The sequence below is a fragment of the Hirundo rustica genome, chromosome 20 (assembly GCF_015227805.2).
Source record: "Hirundo rustica isolate bHirRus1 chromosome 20, bHirRus1.pri.v3, whole genome shotgun sequence".
Lineage (NCBI taxonomy): Eukaryota > Metazoa > Chordata > Aves > Passeriformes > Hirundinidae > Hirundo > Hirundo rustica.
Window position 1 is genome coordinate 4,744,236 of NC_053469.1, and position 25,762 is coordinate 4,769,997.

At 44.6% G+C, this 25,762-nt stretch overlaps 1 protein-coding gene across 1 annotated transcript in view; it reads right to left on the minus strand.

Annotated features, from left to right (window-relative positions):
• The window catches only part of ABL1 (ABL proto-oncogene 1, non-receptor tyrosine kinase), a 77,010-nt gene that overhangs the window by 31,912 nt on the left and 19,336 nt on the right, over positions 1–25,762 (minus strand). The window lies entirely within an intron of this gene.

A 25,762-nucleotide genomic window follows, 5' to 3' on the forward strand; every position in this document is an offset into this window, starting at 1 on the left:
CTGCTGGGGCTCGGCTGCCAACAAAGGGCCCCTCACTCCGCCGCCGGCCTCCATGACATCAGGCTTCCAGCAACGCCCTCGCTCCTTAACCTCCTCCTGCCTGCGCCTCTCCCGGCGCCGCGGAGGCCGAGGGGGAAACCAACAGGTTTGGGAAAGCGGAGGAAAGCGGAGGGGGGATTGCAGGCGCTCCGCGCCGCCCGGCAAAGGCTGCGAAGCGCATTTCGCAGCCCGTGAAGCGGCCGTTCGAACATGGGGCAACCCCAGAGCGATGGCCATTTGTAACCCGGCGCAAAAACGGCGGGGGAGCTGCGGCTCCTGCCCGGGGATCCTGTCTCGGCATCTCTGCGCTAATTGCAGGCACGGGGATTCAGGTTTCGGATAATGCGGTTACAGCTGCTCCTCTGGCGCAAGAGCCCAAAAGTTTTCACTCTTCCACTTCCTAGTAGTCTTTTTCCCTGCGAGCTGTGCCCTTTCCCTGCATGTTTCTCAAGGCTACACACCAATTAATCCTCTCTGCTTATACATTTTTAATAGATTGCTTTCTGGCGTTATTGTGTGTGTCCCGTTCAAACAAGCATCATTTTTGTTATATATATTAACTATCTACCTACGTCTCTCTCTAAAGAAGATAGCATATTGGGTTTGTATGCAACTGCATTATTTCCACTTAAAAATCCCCTTTCACCTCCCAAAGCTTGGGGAAAACGGCCTGGGAAGCTGATCCCAGCACAAACCACACCACAATGTGTGGAGACCTCGGTGTGTCACAGAGTCAACAGAGTTGCATATCTTCATTTTTGTCCCTGAAAACTTGCCTTCACATCTGACAGTTTATTTTGGCAAGGTTTCTGGCTAGTGCTTGTGCTCTTTTGCCCTCCAACGTTTTCAAACACTGAATACTTTAGGGGAAACTCTGCATGCTTCCAGCATCTGAGGTCTGTGCCTCCAAAACAGCAAACATTGCTCAGACTCTTTAAACATTATTTTACAGCATCACTTTGCCTCAGTCTTCTGATCCATGGGGTGAAAACATGAAAGACAGCTGGGAAAAAAAATCCTTGATCTTTCAACCCATACTGAACTGCAACAAGAGCATTTGCCTTTTTTCTTTTTAATACCACAAGTCACATTTCTAGCGAAGAAGTAACAGTAAGGACAGCATGATGTTCCAAGTGCTTTCACCTTTTTCTCAGAAAACATGAACATGGATATTCCCATTTAATACACCAGAAAGCAGGTCGAGAACTTCAACATTTCCTCAATTCAGACAGCTCAGCAAAGAGCTGAGGCTCCCATCCCCACTCCTGGCAGCATGCATGGCCATTGGGAAAACAACAATACAGTTCTCCCCACTCTATCCCATCCTCTCTCCACTTCTGGAGAATTTCTGTTTTATGGAAGCACCAGAGTTTTAAGAGAAACCAACGCCTATCTACTTGTTCCTTGCCTGCTTGACAGAAAACTTGTGTGCAACTGCGCTGGGGGAGAGGGGGAAAAAAAAATAAAAAAAAAAAAAGAAAAAAAGAAAAAAGAGTTAAACAAAGATTTGGAGGATAAAGGTTACATAAATCACAGGAGGAGCTCAGTCCTCACATGTTTCAGCCCAGTGTCATGTTTAGGGAACTGGGATGAAACGAGGTTTTGAGAGCAGACCAAGCATCCTGCACACAACTTCTTTTCCATGAGACGAGCATCCCCATCCCTATCCCGCTTTTCCTGCAGCTGTAGGAACACAGAATCCCCAAAGCATTCCCCACAGTACAAAGGCTGCCCCCCATGAACACCACCCAGCCACTACAATTAATACAATGAGTGCCAGCAGAATTAATGCGGATTACATTTCTGATGAACTCCTGGGGTTCTTATTCCTGAAGAAGAATGCCTCATCTCAAATTAAATTAACCCGCTTGCAGAAGAACCTCACTGTAGGAGAAACACATCCACTTGGGGAGTTAAACACAAAGAGCTATACGGGATAACTTCCTCTGTAGATAAACAAATTAATTCCCTTTATGCTTCCAGGCAGACACGCTTGTGTGGTCCCTGCGCTACAAACATCATCCTTCAACGTTTCCTCTTTTGTGTCATGGCAAACTGGGCTGTAAATACTTTGAGCAAATACCCTCTGCCATTCCTGAATGCCATGAAATTAACTTGTGATACAGAAATAAAAGCCATACTGGTAGTGCCGCACAACCTCTGCCACTCTTACTGCTGTCAGCTATTAATCCCTCTCACATTTGTTTGTCATATGCAAATCTTACAACAAGATCAGTCATGAAATGTGTGCAGATTTCTGGACTACAGTGACTGATGCAACCTTCAACTCAGGCTCTCTGCTGCAAAAAGGCAAAACAATTTGGTTTGGGAGCAGGCTCAGAATGTCTCCAGTTCCAGCTCCTGCTCACAGGGAGGCCATCTCCCTACATCAGGATTTTCCAGGCTCTATGCAGCTAGACTTTAACCGAGTCTGCTGGGCAATTAAACACTTTTTATCCTCTCATACCTACCCAGCTTTCCCTTGTTGCAAGTTGTAATTGTTTCTTCTCCCCCTTTTGCTGTGCGCCCCTGAGGAGAGTCTTTCCAGCCACCAGTTGGGTGGTTATGAAAGCTCCGGGACCCCTTCCATCCCCTCTCTCCCTCGGCCCCGGGGGGCAGCGCTGGCTCCAGCCCCCGCCAGGCTCCCTCCAGGGTCTCAGCATCTGCTACAGGCGAAGGAGCGCCAGATGTGGCTTCACAAGAGCCAAAAAGAGGGAAATAATCACTTCCCTCGACCTGCTGGCTCTGCTCTCATTAATGCAATCCAGTATCCATTAGCCTTTATTGTTCATGCTCCTACAAGAGCATAAACCTATTTAGCCAACCGCCTTTGTGTTTGAGCTGTTCTAGCAGACAGATATTTACTCTTTATGTTCTAAATGCTACCCAGAATTTGAGGACAGATTTTTATCCAGAAGAAAATGATCACATGCACACACACACGACAGCAGCAGCGAAAGGACTGGACTCCCTGAACAGAAAGTGAGTTTTGGCATGATCTCACATGTTAGCAGCTGGAGTGAATTTTCTTGTGATACCATTAAAAACAGCTTGAGTGTTTGTCACCCATTTAAAATCTGAGCTTAATTTTGTTTTAAAATTCTCTTCTGAAACATGGAAAGGTAACAGAGTTTCAAGTCCCAAAGTCTGGGCATTTTTTGATAGCACATTCAGCTGATTTGGGATGGAAAATTCACTTGAGACCGAAGTATCACAAACCAGTGGTTAAAGCAACGGAGTAAAGAAGCGTGCCAGAAAAGAGAGAAAATTCTTGCTTACAGTTGAAGTTATCTGTGCCTTATCTTTCTCTTTTATAAATGCAGTTGAGAATTTCCCCACAGGTGAAAAAGATTAATTCAGCTGTAAAACAGGTTTTTTTGTCTCTGGAGCAACAAAATGCAGAATCACGTAATTTATGAGATGCATTTTTCTTAGTAAGTGGTAAGAGTACGTGTGATTTGAGGCATTCATAGGTCACTGTCTTTGGGATTAAAAATATGTCCATGCCATACAGCTGTCTTCTGATGGCATTTTTCACATAGTGGACTAACACATCCTAACACCATTACCTGATTAAAAAAAAAGTGTGTGTGTGTGTATGTGTATATGCAAATAATCAAAGGAGCCTATGTTGAAATCCATGAATGACCACACCATGTGCTACAGATGCAGCTGTAACAAAGCTGGGCTTTGATCCGACAGCAAATGCAGCATTCCCTGTTTTCCTGGGGGTTAGTCCTGCTTTGTCTGACAGGTTCAGTTTTTCCTTTGGATTTTCAGATTCTCCATCGTTAAACAACTACATCCACTCTCAGACACAAAGTGCCAAACACTTGGGAAGATAGTGACATTTGTCAGATAGAGAGGTCGAGCAGCTTTCAAATGCTGACTACTCAACTCTATCTTCTTGACACGTGCAGCAAAAAAACTCTGGTGGAGTCTTGTAGAGCTGTTTGCAGTGAATACAACAACTTCAGTGAGTCAAGCACGTTAAGTCATGAGAGCTTTGTTATGGCAGAGAAATTCCTTCTGCCAAAGAAAGCACGGCAGAAAGGGAGCCCAAGGTTGGCAGGGTTAGAGGTGAGTGCACATCCCACACCCAGCCAGTTAAAAGCCAGCTCAGATTTAAACAACTGTCTCCTGAGTCGATCGCCTCTTAGTCTGAAGTGATTGTTCAGACACCTTGTAGCTACTCCAAAGGACAAGTGAAAACAAGTCTTTGGATACTCCAAGGTTCTTCACTTCCTTGGCTATGACAGCACTACACAAGAAATCAATGGCATTTGGGATTTATTTGTAATATCTGCCATGTAATGAGGAGAGGGTGAGAAAAGTCCTTGGTGGTGTTTTCCCACAGAATGTGCCCTACATCAGCCTGGTGAAATCTCGAAGCGTGTTCACGCACCGCAGGAGAAAGCCCAAGCAACCAGGATACTGAGTGATGTACAGCTACCACGTATTTGGTGAGCTCCAGGAATCCATAATACCACTGGCATTAGGAATGCACACCCAGATGAACAGGGCTGGAGTGGTTTTACCACTCTGCCCAGATGAACCTTTGTGCCAGAGATGTGTGTAAACGTCAGCCTTTCTCCACCACTGCCCTAACTCGGAACCACTCCACCAGCGCCGCCAGTGTCTCTCTTCCAGCTTTTCATGTAGAAACCTCTGCCCCTCCTTTTCCAACACACACACAAACCATTTTTAGAGACCACTGTTCTACCTTCCGGTTTAAACTCTTCTCAAGATCCAGCTGACATGTTTACAACAGCTAGTTAAAACAGCACGTTAAAAACAAAAGCCTCTTGCTACTACTCAGACCATTCTACAATAGGTGTTATTGTAAATAAAATTTAAAAAAAAAAACAAAACCCACACATAAATTTGAACAAAGCCAAGTTAGCACCTGAGGGCAAAGAGCATTTTTCTTCCTTCAGTCACCATCCAGCACAGCTGGAATAGCCCTGCAAGAGCACAGAGAGGTATCTGCACGTACACGGGGATATTAAACACTTCTGGTACTTGGGCTTACTGAGTCCAACTCTCATCAATAGAAACTTAAAAAAAAAAAAAAAGAAACAAACCAAGAAAAGCCCAGGTTACAAAAAGTCCACTGTACACATCAACGGAAAAGCCAAGGATTTTGCAATAAAGCATGTGCATTTGTTGGTTTTTCTCCTTGATTTAACAGATGTTTGTTATTTGCAATTTTCATGAGTGAAGGAGGTGGCTGGGAAGTGGTGGGATTTCAGAGATGGAATGTTCGACTATTTGAAATTCCTTTCAAGCAACAGAGCAGAATCCTTATTTTTTTTAAGGTAGTAACAAGGCAGAAGGTACTACTAAATTCTTTCAATGGTGATATGTCTTTACAAACTACTAAATTTCTGCAGTGGTGATCTGTATTCACTGTACTCATGTAAAAACACAAGATGGGTCATAAGCTCTGCAGGGAATTGCTTGGAGTATTAGCATTTGAAGCCTGCAAGGTTAAATTCAAGTCCAAAGGGGCTCATCACCCATCATTGAAAAAGTTTTGGGCCTCTTCCACTGAACGCTTTTGGAAACATCTGCAGGCAAAGAAAAGAAAAGAAAAAAAAAGGGGGGGGAAAAAAAGCTTCTTGCACTTTTCAGCTCTGAAAAAAAATAGCAGCGTAGCTTAAAGACACAAAAATCACATAAATTCCTACTGATTATTAATGACTGAACTTCCATTGTTCAGGCAGTTTATTAAGGTCGTGAAAGAGGGAGCAGGGACTGCAAGTTCCTGTGCATTAGGTAGAATTCCATCAGTTTAGGGATCCTGCTAAGTTCCGTATTTTCTGCCAGCCCAGGGAAGGGAAGAATCACAGACAGCCAGGACACAATCAGAAAACATACATGCTTGGAAAGGATCAGCAAACAAATTTTAGGGAAATATCTTTGCCAAACACTGACTCAGATCTTGAGTGGGAGCATTTCCGTATTTGTTTTAAATGAAAAGGCAAGGAAATGCAGATGGAAAAGTAAAGAGGTAAGAGAAGAGGTTAAAACGGGGAGCTCAGAGCTGATGGCTTTGTGGGCTTTTCTCGTGTAAGTCCGAGCACAACCGCAGGAAGAGCCAGAGGGACCAGCGAACAGGGCTTAGTCCTGGCAGCAACTAAGCGGTTAATTTCTTCCATTCAAGAGCTGCAAAATCTGCCAAAGCAGAAGAGCAGGCCCCGGAGCTCAAATTACACATGAGGAGGGGGTGGAAGGGGAGAAGAAGAAAAGAAAACAAGTATTACTGAACCGCTGGCGCATGGGAGCCAGCGGGGATTAGGAGGAACACGGAGGAGGAGAGGTTTATCCAGGGCTGGCTGTAAACACACGCCTGATCCATGCCTGCACCTCGCCATTCCCACTGCGGGAACACCGGCCTGTCCTGGGCCCCTGAGCCCCGGCCAACGGGGAAAACCTCCCGAGCACCAGCTGTGGAATTCCAGCGATGGGACCAGCTGGAACTCCTTTCCCCGGCTGGCTCTCCCCACACCCGGGCAAAGCGGCTCTGCTGAATTTGAATTTTCTCTCCCAGCTGGAGAGTTTAGGCCGGGGCGCGGATCTACGAGACGGGTGCGGGAATCAGCGAAGGACTTGAAAAGCAAACGGATAAAAGCCACGCAGAGCAAATAACGATGCACAAATAAACTAATAATCCGTCAAACCGAGGAGCAGTTCGGCTCCTTTGCCTTGGAGCTGATCGCACAAAAGGAGGTCTCGCAGCAGTATTGACATTTTCACAGCCATTTCAGGGCAGGTGAAAGGGTCCCTTCCCAGGCACACATCATTTCTGTACTCACTCACCCCTAAGCTTTTTCAGCACTGAATCCAGCAAAGATTGTCCTAATTTACTGAAATGCAGAAAATTTCAAGTAACACGCACACAGCCACAAGAGAATAGGATAAATTCGATTGCAGAGATCGTTTTTCTCTAGGGACCTAATCCTAGACAGTTAGTGCCTTTGAACAGTCTCAATATCAATGGGCAGAAACCTTTACAACATACAGATACTTTGACACTGCAATGAGTGTGCTTTTTTTCTCTTCTTTTAAATTAAATATTTTTAAAAACCAAGGGGGAAAAAAAACCTCTCAAAAACCCAACCCAAAGCCCCAAACTCCAGTGCCTTCTGCTCAGGAATTCCAGACGTCACTAATTCATCCACAGGGGAATACATATTATTTTGAGAAAGTAGTAGAAGCCCTTTGTAACTATAGAAATAAAAAAAGCATCCATATAAGCATAAACCCCACTATATAAAGCTATCTACAGTCACTTGATTTGAATTACTCTACTTATCCACCCTCAGGATCTACTCTCAGCCTCCCTCAGATGTGCAGGTAAGTGCCTGGTGCTCCATAGCACTAATTGCTTATTATTCCCAGTGTAAGAAAGTAAATATATGCTCCCAGAAAGGAAAAGCTTCCAGTTAATTAGAACTGCCTGCAGCAATGGTTCCCTCCAAACAGCTCAGCATTTCATTTTGTTGTCAGGACACAATATAAGAAGTTTTGAGAGTCCTGCTGGGACTATGACGTAAAGGCAGGACCAGTATTTTTTCCTGTGAAGGCTGGGGCCGACAGGAAGAAACTTCAGACAGAAATAAGCTACTTCACCATGAGGAAAGGCAAAAGCAAAATGTATATATACACCTCTGTCCTGGTCCAGCTGGAGCAGGGATGCAGGAAAAGGGTCTGCAATGTACTCATGCACTGCTGAGCATAGACGGATGCAGTTCAAGTGCTAAACTCCCACAAAGGCTGAACGCTTTTTTCCAATTCCTAAACATAAAAACACATTGAAAGAAGCATTTTAATTTGGATTTATATTTTTTTTAAGCTAGGGAATAGTCTCCCTAGGTTGCACCATTAAGACAAAGCAAAAGACTGATGCTGAATTCATAAGGGGAAAAAGTTCTTAAGCTAAGCTCTTTCAAGAGGAGTTTTTTTTTGTATGCTTAATCATGCATGTCATATCTGAATACAGATTTAGAAAATGGCACAAGACTGTGCAATTCCTCTGCATGTTTTCTGCCTTTCCAGGCAGAAAGTGGAAAGATAAAGGAAGGAGTAAAAAAGAAATCAGTGCTACTGATCTCTAGTAACCCCAAAGTTCCTCCGTATTCACTCCCTCTTTACCTGCCCATCATTAATCTGAGCCATTCCCAGAGCAGATATGTTACATGTGGTCTGAGGTTTCCAGCTGATTCTGTCTGCCCACATACCAGACAGAAAATAGGGACAAGTGCCAAATATCAAGGAATAACAACCACTGGCACCTTCCGAGCCATCCCACCCTGCTCCAAAGGCTGAGCTAGACACTTCTTTCATGTCAGGCTCAGCTGAGTCACTTCAGTGTTCAGAGAGAGAAGAGGACTTTGATGATGTACACAAATATTTAAACAAACAAACACAAAACTAAAATACCTGCGACTGCTCTGAAAACTTTCACAATGGAGCAGCAGGGCAGGAAGCAGGAAAGTGCACAGACAAACACTGAGATGAGTTGGGAAGAAATCCTGCTGACACAGGGTGAAGGTCTTCAACCAGTTAACCCCATCTAAACACAGAGTGCCTGGGTCCCACCTTTCCCATCTTCTTCTTGCTGGCACTGGTGCTCACACAACCATGTGGTGACCCAGTTCAAGGATGTGAAGAGTGTCATCAGTGTATGTTCACACAAATAACAGTGCTGGCATCATGAGGGGGGCAGCAAAGCTGTTGCTTAATTCAGAATACTGAGTAAACCATTTGTATTGACAAGCTGTATAAACAGCTTCATCTTACCAACCTTTCCTACTGAGAGAGCTACAAACAATTCCCAAAGAAATAAATGTGAATATAGAACTGGACCAGCTATAGATGGACTTCATCAATCATTCAGAGACCCTCAAATAGACCACAGTTATTCCGTGCTGGGAGACGTGCTTCCACCTGAAATGGAAGTACTTCATCCAGCCTCGAGTAACTGGCTGCACTCCAGTCTGGATCTAGGGAATGCAATGCCTCAAATTCCTAGAGAGCTGACAGATACCCAGATATGCAGCAGTGCTGCAATACAGACAACAGTACCAGAAACCACCGCTTGGGGAGAAACCTTCTGGAGTAAGAAGTTCCTCTGCAGCTCCACTCTAAGCCTCTCCTGATTCTGGGGTTGTTCCATGAAGTTCCAGACAGAAGATACCACAGCTCTGTAATTTAACTCACAGCTTTTCCTATTTCTCACTGATTGCCAGTCCATACTGAGCCCTCAAGCCAGCGATATGCAAGCTCCTCTGCCTGCCCAGCCAAGTTAGAGATGTTATCTTGAATTACTACAAGAATAAAGACTAAAAATTAGCCTGGAACATCGGAGAAGGAAGGCTCTGGCTTGAGCTGACATCAGGTGGGAATACCTAGAGCAAAAGTCAGCAAACTGGATTTTGTTAGTCCACACTCCTGATTTCCTCCCTTCCTTGGTTCAGCTCAGTCTTTGCAAGCCCAGCGTGACCAGAGGATTTTCAGATGGTGAAAGAGCTGCTGTGTTCTCCTAATCCCTCTCTCCCACACATACACCAGTCAGGGTGCCAGGAGAACCTATTTTAAAATTAATCTCGAAGTAGAGGAACATTCATAGAAAGAATCAGGACTAGAAATCTTCAGCAGCCCTGGAGTCAAGGGGCATGAAGCAAGGGTACTGCATGGACAATAGAGGATATTGAGGTGGTGACACAAAAGGATTTTAAGCTATGTAACACACCACTTATAAAAGGGAGAAACCTCAGAGACCACATGATCTTTCATTTTTTATTTCTACCCGTAGTGTTTATAAAGGACATCACAAGGTCATTGGGAGGATTAGCAGGTTATTGTTTTTGAAAGACCTGATGATAGCTTGGGTGACTTTTGCTTACACTGTCAACCCCTCAAACAGGGCCTGGATTTTAAGAAAAAAAAATAGGAAAAATAAAGAAATAAAATAAGGGATAATTAACTATTCTGCTTCATCATACGAACAGACATGCCATAATTTTATTTCCAGCCCTTCTTTAGATTTCTCCCATCACTGTGGATAAACAACTACCTGACTTGGCATCTCCATCTCATTTTCCAAATGTAACTACTACAAACCTTCAAACTACAAATCAGGTCCCAGCCTCAGGACCTACTGCTGGAAGGTACTACACAAATGTGGGACATTCAGTAACACACCCAACACACCAACTTCCAGCTTAGAAACCACATTTCACATGTACTTCAAGGGCACTCACATTCTTTCCATCAAGTGGGGCTGCCTCTCGTGGCTGTGGCAGTGGCACAGGGCAGGATTTTAAGATTCGTGACGTCAGATTTGAGGGAGGCTTTTCACAGCTCACTCAGGGTGTGCTCAGTATTCACCAACACACCCTGCACCACCTGCAAAATGTCTGAAAATCTAACAGACACGAGAAGGAGATAGTTCCAAGTGCGACAGACAAATTTTTCCTCCCCTTGCACAGAAACACTTTGTTTGCATTCCAAGAGAAAGGAGGTTTTTGTGTGATGGAGCACCAAGAAGCCTATCCTGGGAGGAAAACCAGGTATCCCAATGAAAAGCTGGGACAGAAATGTGCTGGGACTCCCTGGGGTCTCTTAGCACAGACAGAGGAATAACAGAAGCACAGGGAACTCGACAGCCTGAGGACAAAAGTACTCCAAACCACTTCAGTCTTGAAAGCTTGAGGAGTCAACATCATATTAATTGGAAAATACAAAAGCTTCCACAAATGCCTGTGAACACTGATTACTGCCCTTTTCTGAATCCACTCTCTTCAAGCTTCTTATATCATAAGAAAAAGCAAACATGAACAGCAATGAGGAACAGCCTATTCTGAAACCACTTCCAGGAACAGGGATTGTTTAAACAAAATACATTAAGTGAAACCATCTGTATTAAGGGTCAAACACCATCTGAGGCTGAATGTGCAGAAATAGCCATTTTACAAAATTTGGGCAATTATCCCTTTGTTGTTTTTGTTTTTAACATGAACAATCAGTGTGTTGGAGGTGTTACCAAGGGGGCAAAGCTTGAGGAAGGAATTTAACTCGGCAGCTCCCAAGCTGACAGTGTCAAGAAAACATTCCTGTTAGCCTTGGTGTTACCCTCTCCCAGCATGCTGGAAGGAAGGTTTGCTCAATCCCATGCACAGAGCATCCTCTCCCCAGGCAGTGAGGGGTCCAGGGCGGGGGTCTGGCCTTGGATTGCTCCCCACAGGAGGGTCCTCATGCTGCTGCCAGAGTCATTTGATCTGAATCACAAGGGATGCCGCTTTCACAAGACTTGCTGGCAAAACAGAGGTGACAGAAGAGGCTCAGAGAAGGGAGGGGGAAAAAAAAACAAACCCACAATTTAAAGCTGCAGAGCCATAAAAGATATGTCTTAAGTAATTTCAGCATGGAGCACTAGTGCTGGAACTCAGGGGGATTCAAAGATGGTTGACCATTGCTAAGGATAAATACTAAGCTAAAATATTTGAACGTTTATGTGGAGCCTATAAATGGGCATCTTGTATGAGACTGACACATTGTACTGTTTCAAATACATGTTGATCCTTTCCCACCCTAAATCCATCCAACTTATCTGAAACTTAACGTTAATCAGAGCAGCAGGGGAACCTCAGTGCCTCAAAGCAAAGGGAACAGAGCAGATCTTGGGCACTAAGTTCCTTCAAAGCAAAGGAAATGGAGCAAATCTTGGACACTAAGCTCCTCAAGTATTTATTTAATATAAAGTGTGAACTGGTATCACTATACAAAGGGGTGAAGTGCCATGGAGGGAAACCTGCCCTCAAAGATCCTGCTCATTGCAACAACTACATCTGAGTATGGTCTTAGTCATCTGCTGTGGATTTGATAACATCCAATTAACTGCAGAAATATTTCCGTATTCATCACTAGTGAAGTCAGACTGCAATCAAAAGTTGCAGCTGCAAAGGCTAAAGCTCATTAATCATTTTTTCTGGAAACTAAGAAGGACGATGATGGAAGGGAAAAGTAGAATTCATTTGTTTTCAACAAAACTGCCAGCAAGAAGGTCAAAAGGATATCAATTTCTAATATTTTTTAATTAATATTTATATGCTAACATGTTAATGCCTGCCAGCTCTTTAGGTGGACAAGTATTTAATGGATCCAACATAAATGTATATGCCAGTTATCAGAAGGCAAATTGCACAGCTATGATGTAATGAAATAGCTTTGCTTTATGGGAATGAGGTCACAGGTTTGAAATATGGCCTTAGGTGTAAAAAAAAATAGATTTTTCACAGAAGCCACAAAACTGTAATGCAATTACTTGCCTAAGTCTAAAATTTTATAGAAATTTAAATTCAGCTCTAAAGATATAAATGAGTCATCAATTTGCATTAGGATGGCTGGGGACCATATCACTCTTCAATCAACATGAACTAATGAAGCTTTCCTCGTCTGAATAAAACAGCTAAACTGTAGTGCTGAGGTGCATACACATCACAGTCACAAAATGCTTTTATATTCTTGATAATAAAACTGTCAGAATAGCTCTGAGAGAGCCCAGGGACTGAGCTGCCCCTGCTCAAAAAATCCACGTGAATGGGAAAAGCCAGGTTTTCTCATTTTTCTTCATTCTTGGCTCTCCAGAAACTCGTTCTTTTATTTACAGAAAAGTCACTCTGCAGGTTCATCTTACCTGTAAAAGGCCAAAAGCCAAAGCTCACTTTGATGTCTCTTACTCAGCTCAGATAAACCAACAAAGTTCAGTGCCTCAAGTTACTCTGTCCCAGCAAGGTAAGGGCCTACCTGGAGGGGAGAGTTTTCAGGAATTTTTGCTGTGTTCTACTACATCTGCTGGGAGAACAGCCTCATTCTGCTGGTCTGGTAAATGAGGAAAACGTGCTCTCAATTCTGAAGCAGAACCAGTAGGAAATTTATACACACAGGACAGACTTCACTGCTAGGCCACTTTCCCTCCTGTCTTTGTACTTTTTTCCTCCAGAAACAGACCACAAAGATGAATTCATCTGTGTGTTTGAGGCACCCAAACACTACAGTGGTTCACACCCCTGAAAGCTTTCAAATAAAACAGCCAACACACCAACAGTATCATGACAGACCCTGGTTATTTCATCTACGACAGGAACCAAAAGCACTTTAAGGAGAGTACACCTAATCCCTGAAATGTCCTGCTGTGGATCACTGCTGGGTTTGAGGAAGGAGGGTTCCCATATCCACTTTGGCTGGCTGTGGGTGGACACAAAGAGCAGCACGCACTGAGAGCAAACCTCCCCACGGTGGTGACACGGCCCAGCGCGGACCTGGGCACGTCCTTACAAACCACACCGGGTTCCGTGACAGGACCTGGGGCATCTCCTGGGCCAAGAGCAATCCCAACACAGCTGCACTACAGCAACACACAGCTCGTAATGCTGTGGAAACCATCCCAAATCTGAAGGCGGTTGAAAACGTTATGGAAAAGGAGGAGTGGGGGCCAAACCAAGAAGCTGCCCCCACCTTCCTTCCTGTCCATCCCCATAAGTTATTCATTAACATACCAAAATACACATATCAATGAAGAATTCATGGAGATTCCCTGAATACCAAATTACTGACTATAATGACAAGGAGAACTTGCTTAACACCCTCTCCCAGTCCCACACCCTGTCCCGGGTGGATCACTCATAAAGCTCCACTTGTATTTTACAGCAGCAAAGTTCTTCCTGAACCCCTTCCTCACCAATGCCTCTGATGAGTGCAGACCATCTCGAAACACAGCAGCAGCCACAAAGGCTGTATCTTTAAATCCATCCCCATTTCATTTTCCAAGTTTCTGTTTGAGCCGTTACAGCTCCCTCAGGACTCCACTGACTCACTGCATTTTCTGGATGACGCAAGCATGCTCTTCTGCACAGCTTCAAAACAGGCTCCAAACATTTCCAGGCAGAAAGTGGCCACCAAAGAACCATGGAAATTAGGTGTTCTTCCTGAGCAGGCATCACCCCATGAAGCAGGGGGGCAAACTTTGGTTCCTATTCTTATTGCAAACAGATTAATCACTGGCACTTCTCCCCGGGAATACTTCTAGGAAAGCTGAAGTTTCCACTCTGAATCCTGTGGAAAATATTTTGGTCCTGATAGAGCACCTACGAGCACTGGTCCATCACTTCCTCTGACCCATCCAGCTCTGCCCCTACTCCCATGGGTTTCCAGTTCCAGCACTATTATTAAGTGCAAACCTCTGCTCTCAAGCTGCACCCTTTTCAAAGCACCCTGAAAATTCAAAATCACACTAAATTTTTCAAGCTGATTCCCAGTTTTTCAGATCTATCTTCCCAGGAAGGGCAGGCAGGTAAAAGAAGAGAAAATATATTCCAGGAGGGAATGTTTAGGGAGCACTCCAACAGGTTAAGCACACACGCTCGTGGGTGGACTGTGTGAAGAGACCTGAAACCACCATGGGGAGAGATGCATGCAAAAAACACTGTATTGGGAAAAGCATTTTCCATGACTCAAGACTGAACTCTGTTTCTCTTCCTTCTGAATCCCTTCACTCAGCTCTTTGTGTTCTCCCAATTACCGCAAGTCAGCAAACAGCCCTTTTATGTACATTTTTTTTTCATACAGGAATGGTAACAAAAGCAAAATAAACACTGGGCTTCTGACTGATGTTTGCAGCTTGATAGCAAAGGCAGCTGAAAAATTCTGGTTTCTGCTTGTAGCCTTCAGCTTTTATCCATTTTGAAAGATTTCACCATGATAAGAGCACTGGAAGTGACATAAAAATGTAAAACTGAATAATGAAGTGGAGAACAAATTCAGAGAGAAAGATGAGTGTCTTGTTTTATCATCTCTACTAACGCTGGTAACACACATCCTAGGGAAAAGGCCTCCTTGCTGGAGAGCCCGCTCATCCCATTCAAGCCAAGTTAAGGAAGATAAATGTCTAAGACAAACCTGTTCACACTTCACTCTCTGGAGCAGAAAGGCAAAAGCCTTTTTCTAGCAGAGGGTTCCTGATTCCTGTCTTGCAGGGAGCACCTAACATTCATTTCCTCACACCAGAGAGTAACGTGTTATCACAAACACTGTGATATCTGAGACCGAGAATATGGAGCACACGAGGAGCTTGGAGCCACCAGGAGAAGAGCAGGCAGCAGGACTGGAGTGTGTATGTGCTAAGAAGTGCAGGATGCCTTCACATGGGCCAAGAGTTCAGAAATCAGTGCCCTGGCTCCATTCATACTGCAAAATGAAGACTTGGAGCGTCCCTGTAAAACTTGCTTTAATCCTTATTTTCAGTCATTCATTAGAAAAAAAAAAACAAAAAAGCACACAAAGCTTCAAAGCTTCACATACTCTGTACAGAATTGGGAGTTTTATGTTGAACCATATGTGAAAAAGATATCAAGTGTTAATATATGCAAACAACTTTTTTTAGATATAGATTTTTTAATTAGTATTTGCACTGTCTTGGAAAGACAGGGGATTGAGGATCCCGCCAGTTTTTAACAAAAAGAGCAGATTTTCTAAACAGACAAACACACTCTGTTTCACAAACTGTGAACTGAAAACTGCATACAAGGAATGCTTTTTGCTCACAATCAAATTACTGGTCATTTATCACATTTCTACAGCTAACTAAATTTCTTTTGCTAATTTTTTGTGTCTTCTGGTTCACTCTTAAAGCAACAGAGAAAAGAAATGAGCCACAGAGTCTTGACATGGGATTAATGCATTGGCGTAGAAAATTGGCAAACTTTTAAACCGCTTGAAAGCTCTTTTCTTCCAATCAGGCTGGATTGGCAGCCCGTGAACCAAGGACACAGTAAGGACAGGAATCAGAAAAGCATCAGGAATTATGATGCAGAGAGGTGAATCACCAGCAGCTCCCCTGGGGGGTGGGTTTGGGATAAGCATACCCAAACTGCAGCCCTATGCCAGATTACACAACCCCGGGCAGCAAGCACGGCATCGTTTACTTGGAGACAGAACTCAGGTCCTCGTTCCCAATCCTCTCCCGGCGGAACAGCACGAGGCGCCTGCTGCTCTCGCTGGGTTGTTTCCACTTGCAGCCTGAGGTTTCTCTTTGCCCAAAGCCCACACACCAGCACGGCCCCGCTGCCAAGCACGCGGTGCAGCCCTGGCATGGGAGCTGGACTTGATCTTCTCAAGAGCTGTTTGTTATTCAACAGCCACAGATCAGCCAGCTTCACTCTGACTTCACACGGGAAGAGCAGCGGTGGTGTGCTTCAATCCTGGTGTGCTCCACTCCACTCTTTCGATTCTACACATTACCTTTAGACAGCAGAGGCTTGGAGATTGCCCAACAGTTCTACCTCTAGCAAAAGCACATCCCAAGCTCAGCACTACGCCAAATAATCCACAATGCCTTCAGAAAGTTCATTTTGTTCCATGGGAAGCTCTAAGATGAGTTTTTATGAGGGTGCTTTGAATCATGGGTGTGCAAACAGGGAGAGAGATTCTGCAGCCCTTATTTGAAGACAGGCGATGGCTTTTTTTTTGCTCAAGTAGGAACAGTGGAATTTGGCCTGCAGTGCTTCATCCAGGCTTCATCTGATCTCATGACTAAGTGCATGCAGAGCAATGGGGGTGGTGGGGAGGAAGAGATGCAGGAAGATGGAGCTCTTCTAGTAAACATCTGAGCTGTCTGGAATCAAGGCTGCGCTATTAAAATGAAGCCACTGCTGGTTTTCCAGTATCTTTCCCTCTGTTTATCTCAGTTGCCATGGCTCTCACTTGAATCATCTGCACAAATTGCATACACATGTCCTGGGCCACATTATTTCCACTCGCTCCACAGCTCCAGATCAACTTTCACTCACCTGGCAGCCGCTCGTGCCAAGCAGTGTCATCGTGGCCAGCGACGAAGCGCTGCTTCACGGCCACCCCTGCTTGGAAAACGATGGCAGTTACTTCAAAAAGGCTGATTAATATTTCAGGAATTGCAGAAAAGGGAAAGAACTCAGAAAAAACGGCCGCATGCTATCCTTCATGACCTGGGTTCCAAGAGAGTTGAGTCTCCAGTGTTGACACAACCAAGAGCTCTTCTGGGCAGCTGGAACAGGCCAGCTCTGAGCTGCTGAAGCTGCTCCCCTGTTCCTCCAGTGGATGAGCGAGATTGAAAGGAATGGAGTCAAAATTCATCTCCCTGGCACATCAAGCTATCTAAATAATCCAGTATATTGTCCTCTGGCTGTGGTTCTGTGCCATGTGTCCCAAGCTAATTACTTACACAATCCAAAACAAGGTACCAGTCTGCTGAAAGAGGGTCAGACCCTTGGTGCTGCTGATCCACAGCTCTCAGAAATTCACTGTATTGTGCTGGAAACTCGGAGCTTAACAAGGTAACCCTAAAGCATCCTATACCTGCAGTAAGAAAGATGTTATTTTCTGAGTGTTTCTCTTTGCATCAGAGAATTTACAGAAGGGAACCATGCCCTGCCCTAAACACAGAGCATAAAAAACAAGCTCTACCACTGCTGCCGTGTCAAAATTACAAATATTGATGATTTCTGCCCCCCCCTCCTCCCGCTTCCATCCTCTCCAGACCATTAAGAAGCAGAAGGCGAGAGCTGACGCTGTCTGAAAGCAGCAGCTGAGGCAGCACTGCAGACAGGATCCTCTGCCCAGACAGAGGATCTACTGCTGCTGGAGACAGAAAGACGGCTCAGAGAGCCTGCTGTCCTCCTGTGACAGAGACAGCCGGCAGACACCCACACCACCCGGACAGGCTGCTGCAGCTCAGGTTGCACAAAAACAAAAATCCCTCAGAGTTTGTCATGGGAATGACTTTTTGTCTGGGACTGAGCAAGGTGGAAGCATAAGGGGATTGCTGTTGTGGCTCCAGAAACCGGATTTCTCCTGCTCACCTGCCCTCAGCTAAGGGAAATCTCGCTCACCCAGCCAGTGCTGTGCAAGTACCTGCAGTCCCCAGTCACACGGCTCAGAAACAGCTCTGTGGTATCATGCTGCTGGAAATGGAAAATCATTTTCTGTAACAGCAATGTTCCCACCCTGGGAATTTAAGAAACAAGCAAAATACAACAAGAAAACTTCCACTGTAATGTTTTAATCGAAGTTTGCGTTAGGTGAGGAGCAGGCCCAACATCAAAATCCCTGTTGCCTTCAGCAACCCCATTAAGTGGGTTTATTCTAGAGGAAATTTGCCTTTACCAGGTTTTCTTTCTGTCTGTCTTATAATCCTGGGATACAGCTGCAAATTAATAAAAGAACCACTAAAAGGGACATGGTTTAGTTGCAGCCTTGGCAGTGCAGGGTTAACGGTTGTGATTGATCTTGGAGGGCTTTTCCAACCTCAACAATTCCATAATTCTGTGAAAAGCATTAGTGCTTTGACTTTACTGGGTATCTCCACAATTCTGCACTGAACTGAACACAACACAAATTACTTCACTTTGCAGCACACCAGATTTCAGAACCCAAGAAAACTGATTCCAAATTCTTGAGATTACTGATTTGCTTCAGGACTATAGCTACTGGAAAGGTTCTCCTGGCACCAGCAGCATGAAATCCACTAAAACAGTTTAATACTAGATGGATTCATGAATGTTTCAACAGTCAAAGTGTTGCCATAGAGCAGCACAAAAAGAGCAAAATTATTTTTTTTATTTTATTTTCGTGAGAATTTTGCCAGATTTGAATGGAGTGGAATGACTCAATGAAGATATTCTGTGGTTAGTCCAGTACAATATAAGTGCTTGTCTGACCAGCTTTTACTATGCAGGAAGATTGACAGAGGAGCTTTCCCTGCTTCTCCCTCTATTCCTGGATTAAATTTGGCTGCAAGTTATTAGATATGGACCAGCTACCACGCAGACGTTACACAGGAAACCTGCCTGAAACATATTTTCTTCACTTGAAAAAAGTCCAGCTAACAGATTCACTGTCTAGAATAAATTAGCAAAAACCTCACCAGCACCAGGATTGTGCCTTTCCACGGAAAGACGAGCAGCATGGCCTGAACAGCCTTTAAGGGGCTGCTCACAAAGTGTGAATGTGTAGATATGTGTCACCCCTGGTGACAACCTGAGACACATTGCAGTGATGGAGACCTGCCATTTACTGCGTTTGACTGCTCCACAAGAAATTCCTACCAGCAGGTGATATTCCAGGGAGTGATTTAATGAGAAGGGATAACCTGGTATTTAGAGCGAACTGGCATTGAGGAGCTGAATCCTTGCACTCTACTTCACATGCAAATAAATCCCTGTAGCCCAGACTTCTTTACTCTGAGATTTGCTGTGGAGAAACACACACTGGTCAGTTGAGCTCAAACCTTCCCTTTAGCGGTGCTGATTTTATTTTAAAAGACTGTCACCAAGTGGCAGAGCTCTGAACGGCTGCATGAGGTCAGCAGAGCGGCAAACACACCATCAGCTGGAGCAAGACAACCAAAAATCCACTGTCCCAGGACATCCCAGCACACTGAGGGAAATGCCAGGAGATATCGTGCAACTAAACCAAAATAAGCCATGGGGGGAAAAAAAAATTATCTTGGAAGGAAACTTCAAATACTGCGAGGTTTGTTCTGTCAGTATAAAAACTGGTAGATTCAGTTTCTGATCCTTTCCTTTGAAGCACAAAATCACTGACAGCAAAGCCTGATGACACTGTTTCATGTGAAACAGCCACCTTGGGGGCTGTAAAACAAAAAGAAGGAAAGACACAGCCTCCCACTTTAATCTGCAGTTTGAGTCAAAATGCAATGTTTTATACCTGACATGAAGTGATACAAGTTATTTTTAACTATTTCACTTAGTGTTTTCCCAAAGCACTACGAAAAGGCAATTTTTAAGAGTACATACATCTACGCAAAGCAGGCATTTGAGGATTCATCTATTAATCAAGCTGGAGCCTGGCTGGTGAAGCTGTTAGCAAACTGCATTACCATTGCACCCACAGGGAGGGGAGACTCCTCAGCGGCATCAGGCACTTGGTGATCCATATAGGAGGTACAGGATCGATTTGTTTCATCCCATACCTGTAAGTAGCCATCTGCACTACAACAGTAGCCAGGCTGTTCTTTTTGTTACTCCTCCAAGCAAAACGCCACAGTTTGCCTTTTAAATTGCTTATCATCTTAATTCATTTGAAGATGTTGATTTCTCTACATGTAACTGAAGGTGAGCAAAGACAGGGAAGGGCATCGCCAGGAGCCACCAAGATTTACATCAACAACAACCACCAATCTTTGTGGGTTTCTGCTTATATACACACTATATCCAGAGAGCAGAGACCATCAGAGCACTATGATGGGGCACGTGATACCCAAGTAGTCTCTTGACAACTGCTGTCAGTGCTTTAGAAAGAGCTTTGATGCACCATTATTAAAGCTACATCAGCTCTCTGGGTCTAAACTTGCAGTAAATCACAGAATACTCTGAATTGGAAGGGATCCATAAGGGTCACCAAGCCCTGAAGCTTGGAGATAATTTAGGCTACCTGTGCCTGCTTTCCTGTTAGAGACTTGCCTTCTAGTTTATTCGGGGAGTAAATCAAGTGAGTTTACATGGAATTTTCTTTGCACTGTCTATTCATTACCCGGAAATCCAAAACAGTGTTAAAGACCTGGGAACATTTTCAAGAGTAAATTGGAGGTGGTGACTTTCTTGCAAGCCTCCCAGCACACAGCTGCTGTTTACTTAGGCCTGCTAGAGGGTTTTCTCTTCAATCAACAAAGTTTCCCGTATGTCAGAAGTTAGAGAAGTTTGACAGATTTCCATCTTCTGTTCCAGGCTGGCAGGCCCAGCTGCAATGGGCCTGGATTCACCAGCCACCCACAAAGGAATTGCTCTGAACAGTACAAAGGGAAGACAGTGCCACATTTCCTCTGCAACTGACAGTGCAGTCGAAAACAGCATCACCTGAGAGGGGAAAACATCAAATCTGCAAACTGGAGTCTCTGCGCTTCTGCTGTAGCTGCGCAGCGCAGTGAAAACCAGAGTCTGCCAGGCTGCAGCCTGGTATTTGTTACAGCACAACACACCTTCATGCCAGGGCTGCAAAGAGGCTGACTGAGCTGCCCCTTGGTGCTTCCAGCATCGGAGTTGGCTGGCACAGCCACAGGGAACCCATCAGACCCACACTGCGGGGCATTGACACAGACAGGGACAGCGGTGGATTCGGAGGCTGGGAGCACCAAGGAACCCGACTCATCCCACAAAACAATGACTCCATTTTACTAATTGCTCTACTCCAGAGCCTAAAAATGATGCAAAAGAAAAAATAACCCATCAGTTCCACCATCCTTCTTGTCTCTCAAAAAAAAAATAAAAATCCTTCTGCCATAGCAAACTGATCTGGAAGCTTTACAACTCCTGGAGGGAATCTTGCCTCATGCCTAGAGACCTTTAGAAAAGCACTGGCAGCAGAATAAATTATTTACAGTACTACTTCTGACAAAACCATCTCCATAAATGATACAAGATTGAAGGGTTTAAAAATGTGTGCATGTGGCATAGGGCCCAAAGATGTGTCTAACAGAAATATTGATTAACTCGATTTCTACAGACTCTGTAAACAGTCTGATGGAAACAGAAAGTAGATATTTTTTTTCCCTTTACTGTAAAGTAGGACAAAGCAATCACTCCACCCATTCAAACTAAGCCAAATTAAAGTGGTTTTGGACATTTACAAAATTATTTTCTCTTTAAAGCAATCCAATCTACATGTTGCTTACCTGATTCTAATTCACAACCTCTCCATTTCCCCAGAATAACTCAGTCAGTTGAGGCTTCTGGCTTGAAGCAAGGTTCCTGCTGTTTACTTAGGTTTTCCAGCTGGGTTGAATGATATGCAAAGAGGTCTGAGGACTTGCTGGAGGTCATAGAGAGAGCAAAGTCAGTTGGCTCCACTGGCGTAATAGCCCTGCACTTTTACAGCTCCCAGGACTTTGCTCTAAGCACCAGGCTAACCTTCTCATCAAAAGATACTAAATCTGTTCTCAACATTTCAAACATTCCCCGGTTCTTAGGAAAAGGCACTTCCCTCCATAAAGAGCTTGAAGCGACCCTGCTAAAGGGCGCGATGAAAAATCTGAAGGCACTGAGTTCACGTGCTCACATTTAGAAAATTCAGTGGAAACTGCCAATGTGGAGTTTTCCATTTTCAACAGCAGAATTTCAAACTTACTTAGGCAAGCAATATAAAAGAAAGGAAACTGCAGGGGATGTTTAAATAGAGCCTGCCTGAATATTTTGTTTAAAGGAGCTATTTTCATTTTGGCTAGAATTTATAGGGCGAAACCATAATGGCCATCAGCCTTCAATTCATCCCAGTCTGGACTCCCTGCACAGCCAAGGACAATCCAATGCATTCTCCGATGCCTCTGATCCTGCAGAGGTACAAGGAAGGTAGGGAGTACACCCTGAGGTTTTCTCACCCCTGCAGTTCCACCAGGATAAACTGCTCTGCTTAGCAGGGCTCTGGAGCATTGGATTGGCTGCAGAGCTTTTGATTTATGATGTTTGGTGGTGCTGTCCCAGAGCAGCACCATGGACACCAACCACTGGAAGAGCAATTCACCTCTCCTGTGCCACTGCCAATGTTCTTGACATAAACAACGCCCTCTGAAACACGGACAAGACAAAGGCAAGAGCTGTAAACTCCTATTTGAACACAGCATTGACACTAAGAGAGATTAATGGTGATATTTTGAAGAAAAGGCATTTTGCTAGTAATTCAACACCCACTCCCATCAATTGGGGCAGAGTCATTACAATCCATTCTCCAAGAACTGCAGGGCCCTCCAGCAAAAGACCTTCCACTTCATCGTTTCACCCCAATAGGCCTCCTGCCCTTCAACATTTATACTTCTGCCATCTAAAACCCACTTATTTTCACTTCCAAGCTCTTCAAATTCATGCCCTGATGTTCCTCAGCTCCTCTTCGCTTTCATCCTAGAATAATTCAGGCAATTGTACTTCTGAGATCTGCTCTTCCAGCTCAGCTGTTCTAATGCCCTCTGGCTCCAGTGTGGCTCCTCAGCCCTTTCTTTTCCTCCTCCACTGCACCAATATTGCATCAGCTCCCATTTCTCAGTTTAGCATTCTTTAAACTTTCTTCTTCTTTTCAACCTTCACAGTTTATTCTCTTTATTTTCTCCCAGCGTTCCTCACTCTATTCTCCTAATGGACATCTCCAATTAAACCTTAATTATATCTCGTACCAGCAGCTGTTCTCAGGTTGATGAGCACACTCTAGAAGAAAACCCAAGGCAAAAGGTCTTGCCTGTTAGACACTTTGCTATAATCCAAAGGTCACACGTACAGACACATAACCCAGTCATTTACACTTACTCCAGCATTACAGATTTCTTTTTCTGTTTAAATTACTTTGGAAGAGGTTACCCTACCCTTAACAAGGTTAAGTATCTTTGCGTGGTGAAGACTGCAGATGTCTGAAGCTTGGCTGTGTTGCTGGGACAGCAGTGCTGGCTGGTTTAGCACGTCAGTCACAGGATGAGTTTTTTTGAGGCGCCATCCCCTCCTGTCACAGCATTCCTGCTGTGCCGTGGGGGGCTCAGACCCTGAGCTGGTCTCCAGGCACACAGTTCAGCAGGCCTCAGCTCTGGCTCTGGGGTTACCACGGTTCTCCAGCCTGACCATGAACCAGGCAGGACAGGGGGTGGGGATGGAGAAGCCAAGTTATGCCAGGAATGAGCCTGGGGAATGCAGCAGGGGTCACATTGCAGAGCGGGTACCGACACATGCCGCTCGTTCCAGCCCGCAGCTCGCTGAAACTCCTGGATGGAGGGCTCTCCCAAAGCCTGGGAAACTGGCAGTGGGCGATGACCTGCACCCACTGGATCCGCATCCTGCTTAGCATATGCCAAATACAATAAGATGCATTAAGTCAAGTCTTTGCTCTACCCAGCGCATGATGTGATTGGCAGAATAACCTTTTTTCCCCCCTCTAATTCTGCTGATAGCGTGTAATTCTGTTCATCCCTTTAGCCTTAGCCAAATATTTATGTCAAGCTGGGAAAAAAATGCCAGGCACAGAGCAGGGGGCGGAGGGAAAGCAATCTAGAAAAGGCTTATAAACCAATTTCAGTGCATAAAGAACTTACTTCTGCACAGTCATACTCAGATTAACAATCAGGTCCTTATGCTGGCCATTCCTTTTTTTAATTAACCTTCGACAGGTTAAACAGCCCAAGACAACGCTATTAGATGATCAATAAACCCAGGTGCTAATTCCATATGCACAACACAAATGTTTTCCTGGGTTAGGATAAAACCTCAGTTGCTTGTTAGACACAACAACTGCCTGCTAGTGAGGGGCAGATGGGCCCTGAAGTACTAATGATCCCACACACTCATGGATACTCCAGCCTGCCTGAACTGCATTCAATTCTTCAGCCACATGGCTGCTCCCAGGCAGGGATCTAGCACATACATCACTTCTAACACCTACCCGGTTCTGGATGAATGGGAAAATTCATTATTCATTTAATTCTAAGTAACAGCCAAATGGCCCAATCTTCAGCAGAGTGCCCCAATGCTGTGCCAACACAGATGAGGAACAGCTTCTCTCTGATGCAAAGGGCTCAGCGCTGTAGCTCCTGGGGTAAGAATATGCCATCATTTTCTTAGGAGATTCAAAAGCAAAGCCATAAATTATTTTCTAATTGTTTAGCAGCGAACAAAGGCAAAATGGACCTGCTGTGTCGCAACTCTTCCAAAGACACACGTGAATAAACAGGACTGCTGGAAGCCTAACAAACTGACAGCCCATCCCAGGGAACACAAAGAGGAATGTTTGCCCAAACACCGTCTTTCAGCAAGACTGTAATCAAAGGAAAAAAACCACATGTATGATAAGAAAGATGCCTGGTGGTGCTGGCACGGTGATGATTCTCTACGTAATTGGAAAGTTTGGAAACACTTGACTACGCTGTTCTGATGGCATGCTTTCAAAAAACACTAAAAACCCAAATGGAGTAGTTCAAACAGCAAACAAGGCCTCAAACCAGTTACTAAACCAAAGCACTACAGATTGACAGGAAAAAAACCCCAACACATTTCTTCACATTTTCTGCACTATGAATGAAGAGATAATGGAAGCCTGCACAGATACCTGGCATTAGCCTGTCCACAGGACAGGGGTATAACTATTACAAGTTGAAATAATCAACTTGCTTTTATGGAGGAGTCAAACAAAAGGGCAGAGAGGGGAGCTCCAGCTGCACATCTCAGCAGGGACAGGACTGGGCAATGTGACACCATCAGGTATTGTGGCCTGAACATTGGCCCTCCTGTGAGGAGCCCAGGAGGTCCCTATTTGAGGGCTGTGAAACTGATCCATAAGCTCTACTAGGTTTTCAGGAAATCAAAGAGGCAGAAAGATCTTGGAAACAGGAAAAAAAATCAGGAAGAGTGATAATACCAGTCAAAACAAGTGAGTAAATAAAACTGGCCTTCTCTCTCCTAGAGAAGCAGGAAGATCCTGGTGAAAAGCTTCTTAGAACTATGGGAGCACCATTTAAAAATCCTACCAAAAGACAGCATGTCCTGAGAAAACAATGTTCTCCTCACAAGAAGATGAGTCCAATCAAAATTGCTCCTGAAAACCCACGGATCATGGAGCACTCCTGTACTGCCCATCAGCTCTCCCTAGGGCCAGCTACCTGCAGGGAAAGGATTTACCTTGGTACAACTCACCTGTGCAA